A 21,328-nucleotide genomic window follows, 5' to 3' on the forward strand; every position below is an offset into this window, starting at 1 on the left:
GTATTATCAACTTATATCGAAGAGGGAGGTTAAAGGGCACATTTACGGGTGTTAAGTGACGATTTTCTACTCGATTAACCGGTATTTTCGACTCTGTATCCAATTTTTGCCATACGTCGGACCCCGTCCCCACCAGCGTAAACAAAGATCCTATTAGTTCCCACACGACCAATTAAAAATTCTTAATTCGAAACTTCAAAATATAATTTACCTACCTATAAATGTTGCCAGTTAGAACAAATTGTCTGCATGGTATTGTTATCACACTACATTATCGTCACATACACTGTTAACGCGGACAATTTGTATGAACGCAACAATATATCCTCTCGATTGGTTGAGATAGAGCAAATTTTTACGCAAGTCTGACGTCAGTTTTTAAAATTTCTTACTATAAAATCAAAAAGATAACGTTATAACGTTAAGCGGTCGGGTCCATTATAATATTTAGGCCTAACACTTAATAGAGCCTACTTATTTTACGTCACATAAACGTTGACAGTTTTATATCTCGATCTTAAACTTATTCGTAAAAAAAAAAATATCGACGTCATTTTATTTCAATTTTATTTATCGAAACTGAAAATATATACATATATATCATAATAATAACGGATAAGTCGACGATGTCGATGATACGATCGAGTTAACGAATCCTTTCAAAGCCAAATAACCATAGAGATCGTACAAAAATTAATTTAAATGTATAAAATCGGTAGAAAATATTTCAATATTTTATTTATTTATATTTATTCCTAATTATTAAATAATCATTAAATAACTATTAAAAATTTTTACATCGACGATCTTTGCAACAGAATGAAACTTCCCTAGGATCATCCACATCACTAGTACAGTACGCGGATGCTCCTTCCTCGTTTGTGTTTGATAGTGAGGAGATGTCTCTGTATTCCCGAAACCAAGGCACGTGTATATCAAAGCGTACAGACGTAGGCCTACGTACACTACAAACAGAAAGATCTACTAACTCTCGTTTCCTCACATTTAGTCCATATCTTTCGAGCGCTGTGTTGGGTATCGGCGGGATAATCTCACTATCACTAATTTTAGGAAAAATATACGAATTTAGGATATTTAAGCCTCATTATATAAATTCTATCGTTCCTCGAGTATTTCGCCTGTATTTATCTACTTTTATGAAGCGTAAAGTTTGAAAACACTTCTAAAAAAGTCCGCCATTTCTTATCGGCTATTGGCAACTTGTTTTTTTTTAATTCGATTTCATTTATTGGAAGTAAAAAGAAACGAGTGGATATAGAGATCCTCTCGTTTCTAGTTTATACAGGGATCGGGAATCGATCCCGGACCCCCGACCATCTACCGACCGTCGTTCGTCCACATGGCATTATAATTAGTTAAAAGCTTTTATAAAAAAAAAATCACAAAATGAATTCATTATATATTTAATGCGGCGAATTTACTCATTTAAAGTTTAATAAACCATTATTTTTATATATCCTGTACGCCATTTGTTCTTAGTTACGTTTCGATGACGTCTCTAAAAAAATTTTTTAAGTCTTCTTAAACCCTTTCTTTTTACTTAAAATTTATTTTTCTTCTTCCGATTTTAATAAAAAAAAATTTAAAAATAGAAACGATCGACATTTTTTTTTATTTATTTCTTTTTTAAAGAGTTTTTATAGACGAAGTACTCGACCTCTACCGGCGAACAAATTTAATTTTTTCGTTTTTATTTAAGTCTTTTAACATGAAAAATAATTTTAATCATTCGAAAAAACAAATAAAACCATTAAATTTTGCCATGTTTTAAAAATATTTTTAACTCTGTTATTCAGTTGTAAAATATTGTTAAAAAATTATATAAGCGGAATTGCTAATTTTCGACATAATTTTATATAAAATTTTCTCAAATTAGCGAAGCGTAACACACTTAATTAATCACGCCTTTAAATTAACGACCGAATTAATTTTCTTAAATTACTATTTGCCGATTAAAAAAATTTTCGAAATTATAAATAAAAATAATTTAAATTATTTAAATTATTAAATTTATTAATAGATGGCGACACTATCTAGATCTAGCCGTCGACTACTACAGTTTCGTATCGGAGAAAATGGCATCCGATTTTGATCTAATATTTTCTTTTTTGAAATATTTAAATTTATTTAAAAATTATTTCCGTTCGAACGCAGAATCCGAAATAAAATGTTCATTTCTATATCTGTTATCGGTAAAGAACGCTAATGTTCTTTGAAGTGTGAGTGACCTTTAACCTTTGTCGAACGAGAAAATTTGACATTTACAAATAAAAAGAACAGATTTATTTTAGGAAACGAACCAGCGACTGACAGAAAACGCGTCGCTTCTACAACCTGGGTTAACCTCCAAACAATCCTCAAATAAACTTTCCCATTGTTAGTCTACTGTTACGTCATTTAACATTTTACATCTTGTTAAGTCATTTAAAATCACGTCCATATTGAATTCGAAAATCTAGAATCGAATTTCCTGCAAAATATCTTTGGCGATGTTTTAAATTCGTTATATCGAGTAATAATAGGTCGGTGTTGGGATCAAATGCTGTAGATAATACACAATGTTTACAAAATACAATAAATTGATAAGTTTTGCGCAATACAGAAATCGTAGGGGAGATTTAAATAACTCCCCTACGACTGATTTAAACTCGATTCTTAAGTAAATCCGAATGCAACTGGGTAGGGGAATAAACACCTCTTAATCCCATTTCGAGGAGAGAGCCTCATAACCCTATTCTGCGGAGGGACCTCATAACCTTATTCCGCGGAGGAGAAAGGCCCAACAACTCTAATTTTCGAACGATACAATTTCGGAGGGATTTTGCTCCCTTTACAGTTAAGTTCTAGTTGACAATAATAATCGAACGCGCCGAAAACACTAGTACCGTTCACACACCGCGCGCAAATTCTTCCTCCGAGACGTTTTTGCTTCGGCCACGTGTTTTACGTTTTCGGAAACGGGCGGAGCTTCGTTCCGAGTGGTAAAACGGCAATTCGAATTTCGCGCCGTTATTTAAAATTTTAAATACAACCGAAATAAAACGTGCAAATTACAATGGGACAAGACGTGTTTTAAATAAGACAACCTAGAGTCAAAGTAAGCCAGTTTTATTCACAATATATTTCGCGTGTGGACAGAAGAGTACACAAGAAACCACAGGGGAAAAAAACACGGGATTTTTTCTATTAAAACCGTTACAATTTCTAAAAAAGGCACACTTTCCGATTGTCTAAACACGTCGAAATCGATGAAAAGTTCTTTAAAAACATTCTTAACACGGCACTAAAAATAATTCTCCCTCGACGTTAACAATAGATCCAAAAATGTAATTTATGGATAAAGGTTCTTTCCACATTTCGGGCTTCTCCCCTTTTAAGGATCGGTTTCTTAGGGTTGTTGGAAAGGCTGCATTCCGGCGTTCTCCAACTGCCTTCTTCCTACAATCTTCTTCTTTCCGATAACACCTGAAATTATTTTAAAACAATACTCGTGTGGTCAGAATTAAAGAGGATAATAATTAACCCCTTAAAAATATTCTAGACCCCGGCTTGGCTCGTATGCAGTATTATATAATATATACACTTTTGTCTTCGTCACGTAAACTTAGACCACTGTTGGCTTTTTAACACATGGACCGGAAGAGAGAAACACGGCGGTGGTTGGTGGCCACCTGGTTTACTTTGTGTTGTGTTTATGCATCTTAGTTTTTTATTCCGCTTTTCCTCGTTCCCCGGATTATCTGCTAATATAAAACAATTTTTTAACGGATTAAATTAATAATAATCGTCCGCACCCAGCTGGAAAACCAGGGAAAATTAAAACGATAGAGTCCAAGGTGTCCTACTAATACCGGGTCTACCTTATTTTTTCGGCTCGCCCCTCGTTTATTAACGTTACGTTAAGCCCCCCGACGATTTACTCCCAGGCAACGGGACCGAGCCATGGACAAAATACGAGAATCCTGTTAAAAAGTCAAAGTTTATCACAATTACAATTTCTCTAATTTTTATAAAAATCTGTATTGTCTCAAGAAGTCCGCAGTGTCCTCCCTCCTATGCATTGCACAACTCAGATTCGTGAAACAAACTGTACCGCATTATTAATCCTTTTTGCCTTTTTGTCCTTACTGTTTTACATTTCTGTGTATATAGTGTCTACTCGGACCTTGTTTATTTATACGACTTATTATACAGGCGAAATTTCTGATTAGCAAAGATCGACCTTAGACCAGAAAATAATTTGTTTTGTCTTTTGACTAAGAACTCAATATATACACAGAAATGTACTGTATTATGTTCTCTCGTCTTTGTTCTAAGTAATTGTCTACAACTGCCTCCAAAAATGCAAAATCTTAGTTAAACGGGTCTCGATTAATCGAGATGCTACTGTATATATATAATACAGGGGTGGGCAAGGAAGAGTTCAGTGGGAGCTGAAACGTAGGTTTTGCAAAATGTATGGGAGCCGCAGTTCTGTACTGTCGTGGAGGATAGTATGGTAAGGCGGGCAATTTTATTATATAATATAGAACAAATTTTGAATTTTTTTAATAAACATATTTTCACAAAATTATAAAAATGAAATTGTAAAAGTAATGATAAAAAACAGAAATTAACGCTTTCAGCAAGTGCCACATCTAACTCAAAAAGAGCTGCATTTGCCCATGTCTGATATAATATATACACGGTATAGTCTTGATTAATTGACACCAGTTTAACCATATATATATATATATATATAAGATTATACAAAACAAAAACACCGTGTATATGCAAAAACGACCTAATCTGCAGTAGAATAGCCAGGCAAACACCATCCCACCCGCACGCGAGTATTGCTAGAAACCAATTAACCAGCTAAAAGAAATAACCGCCACAGAGAGATTTCGAACGGCCCGTATCTGGCCCACGGTGTAGCGACTAGTCCTTCCGGACGATGTCCAGCTGCAGGCCTATGCAGACGATCTGCTGCTAGTAATAGCAGGCTACAGTCGAAATGGAAATTCGCGGCAACGAAGCAATAGAACGGCTCGTTCGCTGGGGAGAGCTGCATAAGCTGTCCTTCAGCCAAGAAATCAGAAGCCCTGACGGTGGCCCGGATTGGAGTGTTGGCCCGCCGACCAATATACCGAATCCGGGGCAACCCCATCCGAAAAATGAACAAGTTAAAGCACCTCGATTCAATCCATCTACAAGATGAGTGTAGAACACGTTATCTTACCCCACCCCAGACTGCCCTTGTGGGAAAGCTGAGACAACTGGTCACTACTGGTTGCACTGCCCGAATTACGCAGAGGCCCGCCGGGAGCTGGGTCGAAGTCTTCCATTGGACATCACCATAGTAAGAAAGAACTGTGCCTCCAATATATTCGCCTAAAGCGGACACTCACCCTAAGAAACATTTAAATACACTCGAGAGATACATTTTACAAACAGACCAATTTACCTAGGTAGATGGCGACGCCAGTCGGAGAAAAAGCGAACTAAGGATATAATCTCCATATAAACCCAGAGGAGAAGAAGAACGCGTTATCTGCTATGCCTGTGATGTGTGGTGGAAAGATTCTTACAATGTCAAACAGAGCAGGACGCTGCTAATGATCCAAAGACCCACTGTCCTGCAGATCACGAAAGCATACAGAACTGTGTCTACGGAAGCGGCCCTGGTCTTGCTGGGCTGCTCATGTTGCCTCTGGTAGTCAGCCTTCTACAGGACAACAGTGAAAAAGGCTAAGAGGCTAACTAACAGTATAGAGGCTAAGCATTATGATCAGATGTACCTGGTCAGACTTAGACGTTGGACAGATGTACTAAAGGTTCATCCGGCCTATAGGATATGACTTGACTGGGATGTTGGTGAACCGACAGGAATTGGTATTGAAATATATAGCTCAAAAGATGGAAGCTTAGCTGGTGCTGTGTACTGCGTCTTCTCTGATGGGGTAAAAGTGTACTGTCAGTTCGTCAGACTGAACGAGGAGGTGTCCGTGTTCCATGCCAAACTAGTGGCACTTTTGGGCATCCCAGTGGATCGTCTCCATCCAGGTCCAGAGCCGGTCACGGTTTACTCTGACAGCCAGTTGTCACTTCAGGCCTTGAGCTACGGGTATCATAGGGATGAGTTGGTACAGATCAAAGGTAGGGTACTGAGGGCAAGGCACAAACAACACGTTGCTTTGAGGTGGGTTCGAGACCATATCAGGATTCCAGGTAACAAGCGTGCCGACCAACTGGCCAAGGCGGGGGCCAGGGGTCCATTTGTAACAGGGATGATGAAATCCTCGACTACATACATAAAAGGTACTCTACTGCAATGATCAATGACAAACTGGCAAGAGCACTGGACTCAAAGTACAGTAGGTAGGTCAACCTATGCCTTCGTGCCTGAAGTTGGCCTTACTCCAGTGTGTTGTAACTGGTTAATGACACAAATACTGACCAGACACAGGAGGTTTCCCCATTTGAAGTCCAAGTTTGGACAAGGAGATGGTAGCTGCTCCTGTGGGTGGCCTCGCAGCAACGTGAGACACTATGTACTTGACTGTCCTCTCACTGAGGATTTCTGCTGAGTTCTGGCCAAGTCGACTGGTCCAAGCCACCTGAACAAGTACTTAGAATAGCTAGCAGCAAGTAAAGGAAACCTAAAGAAACTAAAGGAATTGATGAAAAGTGTAATAGGTTTTTTCAATCTATAAGCTCAGTGGACGCACTGGGCAGGGTACTCCTTGTAGGGAAGGGGACCCCTCTGACCAATAGTAATAATATAGCAGTATTAGTAGTAATAATGAGCAATGAAGGGAGTTATATAAGTGCAGAACAGGCTGCACAATAAAAGTTATGCCAAAGTTAAAGAGTTGGACCTAAGAGAATGGATGGGAGCCTGAAAGAAGTCCTCGGAGGTCTGACTAAAAGATGTCTACTTTACCCATCGGGTACCAACCATAGCCAATGATTAAGGCATAATCTCTTTAACCCTGTGATGCCATTAGGCGGGGCAGGGCAGAATTAGCTTTATGAGGCTGGCCCATGTATACTCAAAACTGTGGAAAAACTATAATCGAAACAATTCTTACCTGGCGAGAATGTGTCGAAACTATGAAGTGAGAGATATTTCTTTTCCGACAGGACAGCAAAATGTTTATTCATGGGTGGCAACTATAAAAAAGAAAATTTTCAATTAATAATTGTTACATAAATGTTTAAAATCGATTCAAAGATATCCATAAATCTGTATCTCAGGTGTATTTGGCAATCCATTGCTACCAAAAATAAATAAATAAATAAATTAATTAATTAATCAATTAACAAGGAAGCATCTTCACTTATGTGATTTAAAGTTTACAAATCTACTAGAAAAATAACTTATTTTTATGAATTAATGGGCCATCATAATTAAAATACAGTAATCCCTCCATTTACGCCAGTAATTGGCTCCAAGAAAACGGCACGTTCTACTCTTAAACGTATCAATTTAAAATATATAATATTTCCATAAATAATTATCTTTGGAAATAAAAAAAATCGATGTGGAAACAAATGTCATTTTACTCATATAAGGTAACAATGATGCTATGTAAGTCAGTGTCATTCTTGACCAAAATAATATTTTAAAGATTTTCCAACCAAAAAAGGCCTTCCCTTGGCATTCACGGAGAAGTGCGTGAATGCCAAGGGAAGCCTTTTTTGGGGTGAAAGAGAAAGTAATATTATATTAAAAGATAAATGTATTTCCCTATTTTACTTCTACTTTAATAGCACATATATTATTACTTTAGCATATAATTACTTCAGAAGCTCAGAATGATTGACATTTAACCAAAAAACAAACTACACGTTTTTTCCCTAAAACAAATATACTTTTGTATGGATAATTCATGAGTAAAGTGTATTTGAAACTCGGTACAACCATAAAGTTATTGACTGATTTTAACTTGTCAAACAATATTCCTGTGTCTAAACTTACTAAGATTGTCTTACCAACAACCAAATACTATAGGTGTTTGGTTATCAAACAGGTGTCACCAAAAAATTGTTGAGATTCTGTATAATTATTCTTTTTAGTTTATTTTTAGCATATAATTTGAGGCGTGTGTACAACTCTGCTACAGTTCTATCTCAAACAACAAACTCTGGCCCACGTAGGTCTACTATATTTCGAGCCCGAATGAGGTTTTCTTTTACCCACTATCTTGTAAAAACTTTTTCTATGGAAAGAAAACTAACCTCTACTTAAAGCCCACAACACGAGCTGGGTTCTCCGATTTTAATGCTTTGAAACCACCCCGTCAAACTTCTGTTTCGAATAGAGGTAAGTGTTACATTTTCAACAGGTGCTTTGAAGGTGCAGGTTATAAACCTGTGTAAATTGTTGCCATCTCTTGATAAATTTACTAACTGTAATTAAATTGTTCATTTGTTATAATTGAGAACTAGGACATTTAGGCACTAAAAATTGTAATTTTTAGAACTATTTATGTAATTTTTAGTGCCCAGATGTCCTGGCCTTAGTTATAAATAATGCAATAAGAGATGATTTAAGATGTTACAACATAACAGAACAAAATCGGCCAAATAACTTCAAAATATAATTTTTCTCTAAGAAAGTAAACACAGATTACATTTTGAAGTTGTATTTTAAGTAACTTACGTGTTAAATTATATCCTCCAGGATTTATGTTGTAATTAGCAATTGTTTTAACAGAAATCAATACAAAAAAAGTTATTAAAATTAAATAACAGCAAGATAAAGAACCCAAAAAAATATCAAAAACGAGATAAATTTTCCATCCCTTACTGTTCTATTATGGAATTTAGTACTGAAATAACAGTAAAACTTTTAATTACCAAGTTTTGGTATTAAATAACTTTCGGTTCCAAAGATAAAACCAAAATATTTTACATTTATTTAAGAAACTGGACTTTATGCCATTGACAAGTTTGAATTCTTAAAAACACTAGAATATAAATCAAATTTGGAAGTCACTAAAAAGAAGACTAAGTGTCGAATACTGTATACCAATAAATTTAATGTAGATGGATTATAAGTAACAAATCCTGTATAGATATAATGAGACATGGAATTGGGACTAATTTACCACTTTGTACAGATGAAGCCATTTAAATTTGGACAAAAATTTCTTGCTTTGAAAGAGAATTTAGAAATGACTGTTACCCAACTGGAATACATTATTAAGACTAAGAGATCACTTACAGCTGGATATTAGAGCTTGACTAGCAATGAAAGTATATTAGGTGTGCCATAAATATAAATACAGAGACAAAAACATTAAGCGGGTATGTCTGCTACAGGTTTAATTAGGCTGTGTTCGGACGACCAGACAGAATCTAATGTATCTGGGCCTGACCCACATAAAACGGCCAATATATAAGTTACCCGAGATCCAAAAAAGTTTAATTTAAAAAATTTCCTTTTGAAACTTTCACTGGATCAAGAATATGTAGAAACAACAATATCTGGTTTCCAACTTGTCGAGATTTTGATTGAATCTTTTGCAGAACACGTGACTGCAGGGAGAATCAAATCTTTAAGTAGGATAAATTTGACATTGTTTGGTATACTTTTATTCACATTTTAAATATGTCTGAAAATTTTAATTTATGAGAGCACACAATAACAAACACACAAGCATATTATGTATACAAAACACACTTATATATACATTTATTTTATATTTATTTTTTTCTTTATTAATATGTTATCACACATTAATAAAATAAAAAATAAATATAAAAATTTTAAAAAATATATGTAATTTCCTCACAGAATAGTGGCATTCTTTACAGAACCTCGAGATTTAACAAAACACCATTTGGGAAACACTAAACCATAGATTCTACGTTAAACTTCAATTAAATAGTGACGTTGCCATCACTGCCGAACAATTATCCATCATCACAAATACTCGTTTGTATAAATAATAATAAATTCTAAAAATAATATCGAAATTTCTTACCATTTCCGAGATATTTTTTATTTCTTCATTTCCAGTTTTATTAAAATAAAATTTCAGTCCAATTACTATCTCTTCGCAAAACAGATTCTCCCTAAATTTTAAAAAGTATAAAAACAGCAATTTTTACATGTTGTATTAACTTTAAGCAAATATTTAAAATTCAAATTTTAAAAACATTCATATAACAACTAATGGCATTCTACTGTACAAACTTTTACGAGTTTTTGAGATTAAACATTGCGGAAGAATTCTCGTTGGAAAACACTAACAAAATAAAAACATTTTATCTAATTTGCCTGCAAAGCCAAAATCATGATTGATCACCATCCTTTGGATTCTCCCTTCCAATAACAGTCTGACAATAGGCTAAATTCAAAAAGAAAGAAAGAAAGAAGGAAAAAAAAAAAAAATAGATTCGACCTTAAACGAAATTTCAGAAATACTTGAAATTTGACAGTACGATAGTAACTACTTTACATTTATTAAAGTGTTCCCATAGGCTAAGAAATATTTTTCAAATCCTTCGGGGCCAAACGGCCGAGGTGATCGAGGTGTTGGCCTACTGCTCCAAACCTGGGAATTTATATTTCATAAATGTCGGGTCCCTTTCGTTGCCGCTTGGCTGCCCCATTGGGACTCGGGCTCTTGTACAACAGATGCTATTGGCTCTGTGGTGGACAAAATCAAAGAGTTACACATAACGTTTCCATATGTTTTGGGTCTCAGTTTGGACATAGCCGAGCGTTTAATGCGGCATGGTGGCAGATAATTCTGCATAGGCTCAGGCAATGTGAGTGCCTGGCTTACCTATACGATATGATTAAAAGCTACTTGGATAATTGTTCAGCCATCCTTCAAATTGGCTCTAGGAGCTGGACTAGGAAGATCACTCGTGGGTTCCCACAGGGCTCCGTCTTGGGCCCCATGCTGTGGACCATGCTATTCAATGGCTTTCTTTTGGAGGACTTTGGTGGAGACTGGGTTGTGGCCTATGCCAATGATGCTATGGTATTGATTGCGGCACGCTCGAGGGCAGAGATTGAGCGGAGGGCCAACTGCATCCTGACCAGAATACAGGACTGGGGCAGTAGAAATAAATTGGTGTTCAACCCTAGTAAGACTAAGGGGATAGTCTTCTCCAAACCAAGGGCCCCACATTTGGAAGGGTTCTGACCATATGCATGGGAAATCACAGTGTACGGGTGGTCACCACTCTGAAGTACCTGGGGGTCATCCTCCACCACAAACTTAGCTGGATCCCACATATAAAGCAAACCTGTGACAAGACCAATCTGCTCTTCAATGCCATGTTGAAAGTGGCTAAGTCAAAATGGGGCTTAAGTCCACGTATCATGAGCATCATTTATGACACGGTTTTCCTCCCCATGATATGTTATGCTGCACCAGTCTGGGCCGAGGGGCTGGGGATGACCAACATTGATAGGAAGCTATTGAGTGCCCAGAGGACAGCTCTTCTCTGCATCTGCAGGGCCTACTCAACCACCTCTACCGTTGCCTTGTAGGTGATTGCTGGAAAACAACCGATTAACTTAGAGATTGGTACTGTTGTGCAAAGATGGAATATGAGGAAATGCACCAGCACTGACCTTAACAACAGGGTCTTTGACAACATTGAGATGTCTCACAATGGCACTCCCAGAGTTGATCCCAATGAATGGCCACTTGTACACAGTCAGCCTTGGCCAGATCAGACCCTTAATATTTTTATGGATGGGTCAAAGAACGATGATAAAGTAGGGTGTGCATTTGTGGCATTTCAGGATAACACAGAAGTCTACAACTTCTCTGACAGGCTTGGGAGCACCTGCTCAGCTTATCAGGCAGCACTCTGGGCCATCCTGTCAGCAATCAAATGGTGTAATATCATGTTCAACCTCAACAATATTAATATATTCACGGACTCTTGTTCATCGGTGCAGGCCATCTCAAACTACAACTGGCACCACCCAATAGTTAACAGCATACTACTTAAACTACCTAAGAGCAACAACAGATATGCAGTTGTGTGGATTAGAGGACACTCTGGGGTGGTCGGCAATGAGCGGGCAGATGAGCTCGTTCATTTGGCTGCCACTTCCTGTGTCAACCCAACCTACAAGGCAACACCACAGAGCTACATGATACAAGGATTTAAAGATGATGCTAGAGACAAGTGGCAATGCAGCTGGAATACCCAAACTAACAGCCTAACGAGGGATTTTTTTCCTTTGGTCTCTACTTCTGTTAAGAGAGACATTGAGCACTGCCTTACCCAATTCTACACAGGGAATGGCAAGTTTTATCAGTATCTACACAGGTTCAGGTTATCCAATGAGCAAAACTGTACTATGTGTGGTGTTCCTGATGGTGCTTGTCACTATCTTTTGGAGTGCCCTATGTTGGATGACATACAGACACGTATTACTGCTTTGTTGCCCCGTGACTCTGGCTGGCCGCCCAACCTCAGTGTACTGATTCAGGATGGTAATTTGTTCCAAGCTACCAAGGGCCTTATCAAAATGTACTTTAGGAGAACTACTGTGACTTAGCCTCATCCTGGTTTTGTGGTTTAACTGTATCTTAACCACTTCATTGTTATGTTTTATGTCTTATGTACTAGTACTGTTATCCTAATTGGCTTTATTGTATCGCCCGTGGTAGTTCTAACTGTTAAAATGCTGTCATGGACATTGTCTACAGGGGTTTTCAACCCCCTTTTTCCTCCACTATTGGCAGGTAGCCTTTAGTGTTTGTACATATTGTTCTTTGTTTCTTGTGTTGGTTTGTTAATATGCATATAAGTACATCACATATTTCCTTTTGTAAATCTGTAACATCAAATGTTTATCTTGAATATGTAACCTTTATGTACTATTTCCTTGGCTATGCCTAGTGGTGCCAAGGCATTGATCAATAAAGAGTTTTAAAAAGTGAAGTGCCCCATTGGGACATGGTCAAACCTTCACAATGGATCCAAAAAAGGCCCTTTTAGTGTCCATGGGATAGAGTTAAAGAAAAACAGTCATAACAAAATAAATCTATACATCTGAACATAACAGAAAAAAGTTTTATTTAAATTCAGATATCTTCATAAAAATAAAGATTATATAATCATTTTTTTGTAATTATTTATTGTTTGTCTAAATATTGCAGTTATTTAACAGGAAAAAAAAAAGAAATCTTCTTTGAAACTCTGGTCATTAGTCTGTTATTGCTTGATTAAACTGTGACTGCTCTTTTTAACTTTCACATTAAATTAGCAATGACAATGTACACAAATATTGACTGCTTCATTTCCTACATTACAAAGTAAAAAGTTTTTTTGACACTTACTTTGTTGGCTCTTAATGATGCCAAGAAATAGGATATCATGAAAGCTACTCTAGCAGAAATACAGAGCTTTGAAAGGTTCAGAGAATGACACCTAAAAACACATGGTTAAAACAAATAGAGCAGAACCCAAAAAACCTGTGCTTCAGTCTGCAAAATGCTAAAACTACAGTAACGAATTGAAATGTGTGAAAAGGCATAACAAGTATGATCAGAAGGCCAGTGGCACCTATAGCAGTGTATGGGCTCTGGAAGAAATGCCGACTTGTTACAAGCCAAGAATTGAAAAAGAAGTAGATATACTGCCCAGTACTTTTGTTGGTATTACATATATTTTGTATTATGTTCGTTTGAGTATCATTAAAGAAACATCCAAGTTCATTTCTTTAATGATGTTTTTTTACGCCATAAGACAATCAAATGCTCATATTTATGACAACATTTACTCTCTTGAAGTGACGTTTCTTTTGACGTGTCGGGAAAGTTGATTCCTGCCAAAAATTCCAAACAAAGACCAGGAGCGGGAGATGGAACAGACAAAAAAATAAAATTTCTCTCAATTTCTCTACAGTTGAATGCATTGAATTTTTTGATAAAGGCAAAGTTAGAAATGGAACAAACTTTTCTGAAATTGAATTAGGATTATTCAAGTATTTCATCAAGTTGAACAATCTTGTAGTTCTCAACTGTCCAATTCTTTTTTCATGAATTATGTAAAAAAAAGAGAGAATTAAGTATTTTTAGAAGATACCTCATCTAGAATAAGAGTGAATATTCCTTCCATAGAGAGCAGAGTGGCATATCTAATTTTAAGTGGTTTTAATGCCAAAGCAGCAATACTAATTGCACTAAGTTCTTTTTCTGAAAGATCAAATAGCTTTCTCATATTTATCATTACTTTTGCAATGCTACCTACACTTCACATTTACTTTTTCAACCAACCTCTAACCAACTTACGCCAGCCAGACTCAAAGTGCTAAACCTAGCAACTCTGTCAAAGACTTAACATGAATTTAAACACTATGGATTTGAGTTGACAACTTGTAAAATATACAAAAACATTTTAAAATAATTTTCTTCGCAGATATATAAAGCACAATGCAAATTTAAAATTAGATATTAGGTATTTTCATATAAATGTGAAAATAAATAAATGTTAATTAAAGATGTATTTTAACATAGAAAACTGCTCCACTCTAAAGATTTTTTCCATTTAGGCTGATTTGTTTTTGTTTTGAATAGGTTTTACTGTATATTATTCAGATAATTTTTAGCATTACCTATCATTTAAACCATTATTTTAAGTATTTAATCTAAAAGCATTTAATAAATTTTAATTTTCACACTTAATACTAATTAAATACTTTTAATTATCGTATGACAATAAACGATCGAATGATGATTTTATGTAAATATACTTACAACTATAAGTAATAACTAATATTAACTGTTTGGTAGAAACTGCTTATAATCGTATTGATTGAGATTTTCCTGACTGTGGAAGTTATATGTATTCTAATATAGAAAATATGAAATGAATTTTATAGATATTTCATAATTATTAGTAAAAAAATATTTGTTACTACCTTGGAAAACATTTTCAAAGTCAAAAATAATAATTTCTGTTTTCTTTCTTCATTCTGAAATTTAAAATAAAAATATCTTATGAATTCAAACAGAAAAACAAGTGCACTCCTCAAAAGTGAAATTGAAACACCATGAAGGAATGCATGTATCCATATGCAAATTGCAGGACCAGTACAGGTGACAGAGATGTGCAAATGATTAAGTATGTGTACACATTGGGTCGTGTGGTGCCCAGTTTCAGGCTCTAAAGACCGGTGGCTGGCTTGGGCCGTAAATACTATCAGTAATGGTTTGCAGCAGCTCAACTTTCGAAGCATAGAAAAATGCCCTGAAGACAACGGCAAGCCGAATATCATCAAAGTTAATAGCTGGGAAATGAGACTGTATCCTGGAGCTGCGCAACCTCGGTTTGTCAATACATGCAGATGCCAAGTGTGTTGGACACTATGCAAGTACTATCCAGCGATGTGTGATATAATGGACATGGGAACATCTCAAACACATTAAAGAGAAGTGGATCACACTGGCACACGAAGTGGATCACACTGGTACAGACTGGCAGATTTGCCAAACAGCCCATTGGGACCCATTCACCATAACATGACATCCAAATTGGATGGACACAGATTCACCCATTTACAGTGACAGGTAGCCACCTGTCACTGTAAATGGGTGAATCTGTGTCCATCCAAATCATTTGCAACAGGCTGCATAAAGTTGGGTTGCATGCACAACAACCGGCAACCAGGGTGCCATTAACCACTCGGACACGAGACTGCATGCCTAGCAAGGTGTCCTCGTCATTGGAACCAAACCAGTGACTGGCATTGAGTATTGTTTATGGATGAATCCTGCTTATGTCTGTAGAGGAATGATGGCCGTGGATGAGTGTGGTGATATCCCAGCCCTTTTTGCTGAGTGTCATGCCCAGGGGCAGATCTACATAGGGACTAATAGGGCTGTATGTACTGTACATACACTACTCAGAGGGATCCTTCCTTTCTCTTCTTTCTATCTCCTCATTCTCCTTCTTTCTTCCCTTCTTCCGCTGGCTAAACACTTTGTGTGCAGCCATTGTCTTTCGTTAAAATAAAAATAAAAAATTATTTGCATATCTTCCTCACCTCTACCAGTCCTGCAATGTGCCTGTGGCTCTGTGTATTCTTTCATGGTGTTGCAATTTCACTTTTCAGAAGTACATTAGAGCATCGTTTATCTGAATCAATTGGGGACTAGGGTTGTTCGGATAACTGATTTTTCTGGATAACCGATTATGTACGAAAAAATATATTAACCTTTCCGATGTCGAAACATGAAGCGACACGTTGCGTGTCACTTCATGTTTAATTTTTGTCGATTTTAAGCCTAACAAAAATTTTTATAATAATAATCAAAGCTATTGTATTGTTAAAAATTATTTCTTTATTTTGTACAAACAAAATAAATATATTGAAAAATATAAAAACAAAAAAATTATATTTTAGAAGTTAATCTAGTATCAAAAACATTCGATTCAGCACAACACAGTCCGACTGGAAAGCTTCCAGATAACAGATGTTTTGGATAATTGGTTTTCGGATAAACGGCAGTCTACTGTATATCAAATTACAAAGTGACTTAAATCTAAATATGCAAAGCTTTCTCTTGACTTTCACGATTAATTAATGTGTAACTAAAAGTAATTTTTATTTTTTATGACAAACAACAGTTATGGATTAAATACCATTTCTCTAGCACTTTTAAACAACAGAGCCCTTCATTACATTTCACACAGTGTGTGAATAGAGAAGTATATACAGGTAGAGAGTAGCACAGCTAGTTTGATAGAGATTAGCAGTTAGTTTCTTTAAAATAATTTTCAGAATTCTGTTTGAGTTTTCTTCTGATGGGTCTAGTTGTCTGACAGTGTTAGAGAAAGAACAGTTAATTTATAATTTCAGTATACCAATAAAGCAGAGTAATGAGTTATCAGGCAAATGGTAAAATTTATGTACCTGGAAAATGCTGCTGCACTTTTCATTTAAATTCCATTGATATACAATAGATTTTACCAATAGGAAAATTAAGGAAAACATTATATCTACTCCAACAGTGATGTAGGCACTAACAGATTTTGTTCTACAGAACTATATAATAAAGGTGGCTCAACACATCAGTATCGGCCAAATTCAAATAAACATTTGGCCAATACAGAGTAGTGTGGATGATTTACTATGACTTCGCTCAACAAATATTTGACATCTAATGCTTCCCACTCCTTGTTGGTATACTGTGAAGAATCGAAAGGAATAAATCCCAGAAAACACATTCATAATTCCCACAACAAATCAATGTTTGGCAAATAAATACCCGTGTTTAAATATGTTTTGCGATGTGACAAACAATTCAGCAAATATCAAACGTGTGGAGCCGCGTTAATATGCAAAGAAGTGTAAAATAATCATTCTTATGTGATATTGCTTTATTACTTTCTTAGTTTATTTATCACCTAATTTTTTAAAAATCATATGTTGAAAAGTTTTACATGGTTGTTTAAATGCAAATGCGTTTTCAATGCATTAAATCCATATACATGCAATGATTTTAATTGCAGAAATAAAAATTTGCAGTAAATTTGGCAACACACTATAGAAAATTAATAGTCACTTCATTTTAAATTTCTATGAAACATATAATAGCATACATTGCTCATTTCCCAAATTTCTATCATCACTCACTTGCCATTGTGCATTAGTCGACTCACTTCATCACAACAGTTGCAATATTTTAAGAACTTTGAGTATATTTTTCATTATATTATGTCCGTACTTCCACAATAAATATTTATCATCATCACGATTAACATACAAGCCAAGCAATTCTTTATATATTCTATTGAGATACAGTGTAATGTAGAAGAAAAATATGTATGTAAATAAATTTTACACATTTCATTTTTAGGGAAATAATTTCAATATACACAATCAAACCTCGATGTAGAGCCAACATTTGTTTGTCTCTGAAACTGGCACCAAATTTCATATTCTCCACAGAAATAACTGTGTAAATAAGACTGGACACATAGATGGGAAGGGAACCATGGGGCTAAAGTCCCCTCCAACTTTTGGCAGAATCGTATTGCTGGTAGCAAAACAACAGACAGTAGGCCAGTCAGTCATGGCTACAGCCAAATAAAATTTGAGGAACAAGTCACCAAAAGAAAATTCTGACTATGGACCCAGACAAGATCCACACACAAACTCGAAGTTTGAGAATTTATGTGATTCGGCAACAAGAAAATCCTTTGCAATGCAAAAGTCTACATTTGATAATTCAGAGATAAGAAAGAATACTGATATTATATTGTCACAAGGAAGATTCAGAATCCATGGACTGTACAAGGATGGCACTTCATTGAACTTCAACCATATTTATGTCACAGTATGAAATTTTACAGTATATTTAATTTCTACCACAAGATACAAAAAAATAGACTTTACTTACCCATTAATTTTCCAGATGTTCAAATAAGTCACTTTCAATTTCTTAAGCCCATCGCATTACTGGAAAAATAATAAATACTTATAAAATTACTTCTTTTTTACATATTTATTGTTTACACAATTTTTGATATTACTTATCATTATACATTTTTTAAGATTATCCATTAATAAGTAAACAAAGTACATATATTTCCAATATTTTTCAGTCCAATTAACAGAAGTCGTGTAATAATAATTTACGAATCCATAAAAAGTAAATTTTAAATCTGAGCCGTTATTGTTTTATTGCGGTCGGAGATTTCTCTCTCCCGATTGGAAAATCGGAGACCAAAAATAGGTCCTACCAAATATTGATTTCTTCCCCTTCCATTATATCTCTACTTTAGAGGAAGATATGAAACTACAAAAAGTATCAGTGCCAAACCTCGCCAAATAGGATGTTATTTGAGGTTTACATTTTACTCGCGATTGAACGGATTTTGTATCCAAATTCGTGCTTCGTAAGAAGCAAAAGATGTTTATATTTATAAACGTTTAATCCTCGAATGTTCAAACGGAGATACTAAATTTAATTTAAGACAAGACACGATTTGTATTACAATCGTATATTTGCAATTCCATTAAATTTCCCCATAGAGATGCACAGATAATAGAATTCGTTTATATCCAATACTGTAGAAACAAAAGTAATGAAAATACTAAAAAATTATTTTTAAAAAATCGATTAAATGCATGCAACTTTTGTATGATGTATTTTAAAGTTAAAAATTGTATTTAATGTTATCGAAAACAAACAATTCATGCAATACTCAAGCATACTTCCTTTATGAAGAATTCTATACTTGATTCATATGCATGCATGTAGACATTTATTTAAGAAAAATGTAGTAGGACATTAGTTACCCATAACCAATCGTTTTGAATAAATGACATAACTGATGTCAAATTATTTTTTTAAAATAAATTTTTATATATTTAACATCTAATTATATTGAATTTGCTAGTCGATATGCATAAATTAAGGTTCGAAATTGGTCGATGCATCGTACGCGACAATTTAAATTTCGGCATTTCGTATTTGGGTAAGTAATATCTTACCATATATAATTTAAAAATGATTCTAATCAAATATAAAATATTTTAGAACTTTTATTTTGAGTGATGGAATATTTTGCCTTTATTTTTCGGCTATAACAATTATATTAACATTTAGATACCGTACAGCATTGGTATGCACCGCTTAACTACATTCTGCTTAATGACGGACCATGCGTAAAGGATATCCCGTAAGATTATAACAAGGCAGCTGTACCTTTACTACACTTAGATGTGTTTAGATACATAAATACTTATCATTACATTAAATATAACCTGTACAGGTAGTAGACTATACTGTTAGATTTGTCTAAGTACACTCTACAATGCTCACTTAACGAAGTATTTCTCGGAACGTATCTCCGTCCTTAAGCAGCACATACTTGTAATTTTATGAAATACGGAACAGAAATTTGCATTTTTTAAATTTTATTTCCATCGGGTTCATAACAAAAGCTCTAAATTTATCATATAAATAAAAATATACTAATCTCAATAATATAATTATTATTATAATATATATATATATATATAAAAACAATAATCTAAGAATAGTCTGCAGTTGTCGTCATAAAATTGATGCCAAACATTAAATTAAAATACTTCTTAAAAATATAATTACAAAATAAGATATATTTTGTTGGGGTCGATTTATTCCAAACTTAAACAGATAATTTTTCTTTTTCTTTTATGAATACATGCAAAAAGAAAAAAGAACGTTATTCAGTTTGTATTTACTTAGGTAAAAACATCTTTTAATACGTGAAACTCGTAAATTTTTTAAAATCTTTTGGCAAATTTAATTTTAAGCCCCACTTTGTTATTTAAGTACACATATTATATAATTTTTTTCAATCAAAATATTGATTTATAATTGAGTAAATCTCATGTTTTGTAGCGTGCTCTTTCAATAATTACTGGGGTAAATGGTTACCGTGATACAGTTTTTCTAGTACGTTTCATATTCTTTTAAGTGTATATACTGTAAACCAGTTTTTAAAGGCTATATAATAAGTAATGAGAGTGTCCCTACTTTCGTACTCACGCTAAATGTTTGTAAGGAAATTCTGAAGCAATTAGAAATAATTTTTTTTTTTTTTTTTATGTGAATAGACGACGATATGAAACGCACCACAGTTAATCTTTGAATAGGCTAGACATTGCAATTTATGAATCTTATTTTATAATTTACACCATCCATGCTCGAAGATAAATTATTTTCCTTTCGTATTAAGTTTGGCACGTCCCAAATTTAATTACTACATACCTTTTGTCAATCCGGTTTCGTGACGTTCTCGTTACTGTACTTCCTAATCTCCCCTAAGAAGCAAATGCATAGTATTGTTTTTATTTCTTTCGAGAGCCGTGTACGGTACCTAGGGGTCTTGCAATTCATGTTTAATACGATTTTATATATTCGAAATATCGATTTTTAGGCAACTTTTGCTAAAAAACGGAGCGTATTAATTTACGTCTTTCGTCCGTCCGATCGTGACTTTATATCGATTATTCTTAAAACGTATAAAAATTATAATCGGTTTATACGTACAAATTAAACATTACAAATATACATATATAAATTTTTAAATTTCGTCTGGCAATTTATCCGAAATCGCAATTAATTTAAAACACTTTAAATGCCCATTCAAATTATTTCGTATATCATTAATTTCAAATTAATTCTTTAATTTAATTTAGAAAATATTAAAATGTAAATATCGTCATACTTACCAAAGAAATAATTTTAACAGGTTTTAGAATAATTCTGAATACATATAAATTCTTTCCTGTTATCCATCAATTTTGCATTTTTTTTTTTAAATTTTTAAAGTGTCTCCA

The 21,328-nt window shown here is 34.6% G+C and overlaps 1 protein-coding gene across 3 annotated transcripts in view; it reads right to left on the bottom strand.

Annotated features, from left to right (window-relative positions):
- Positions 1-3,113: 3,113 nt before the first annotated feature.
- Positions 3,114-21,328, bottom strand: part of LOC136977101 (RNA binding motif protein, X-linked-like-1) — a 50,653-nt gene continuing 32,438 nt past the window's right edge. The window contains exons 7-12 of one of the 3 annotated variants that reach the window (XR_010881036.1): positions 18,396-18,454; positions 14,912-14,965; positions 14,748-14,840; positions 9,996-10,086; positions 7,095-7,176; positions 3,114-3,486 (exon numbers count right to left, since the gene is read on the bottom strand). The gene's annotated coding sequence lies outside the window, so the exon portion shown is untranslated. The remainder of the gene's footprint in view (positions 3,487-7,094; positions 7,177-9,995; positions 10,087-14,747; positions 14,841-14,911; positions 14,966-18,395; positions 18,455-21,328) is intronic. The other 2 variants (XR_010881037.1, XR_010881038.1) reach the window with 2 other exon arrangements.

This window comes from Centruroides vittatus, unplaced genomic scaffold (assembly GCF_030686945.1).
Source record: "Centruroides vittatus isolate TY-2023 unplaced genomic scaffold, ASM3068694v2 contig_1112, whole genome shotgun sequence".
NCBI classification, from domain to species: Eukaryota; Metazoa; Arthropoda; class Arachnida; order Scorpiones; family Buthidae; genus Centruroides; species Centruroides vittatus.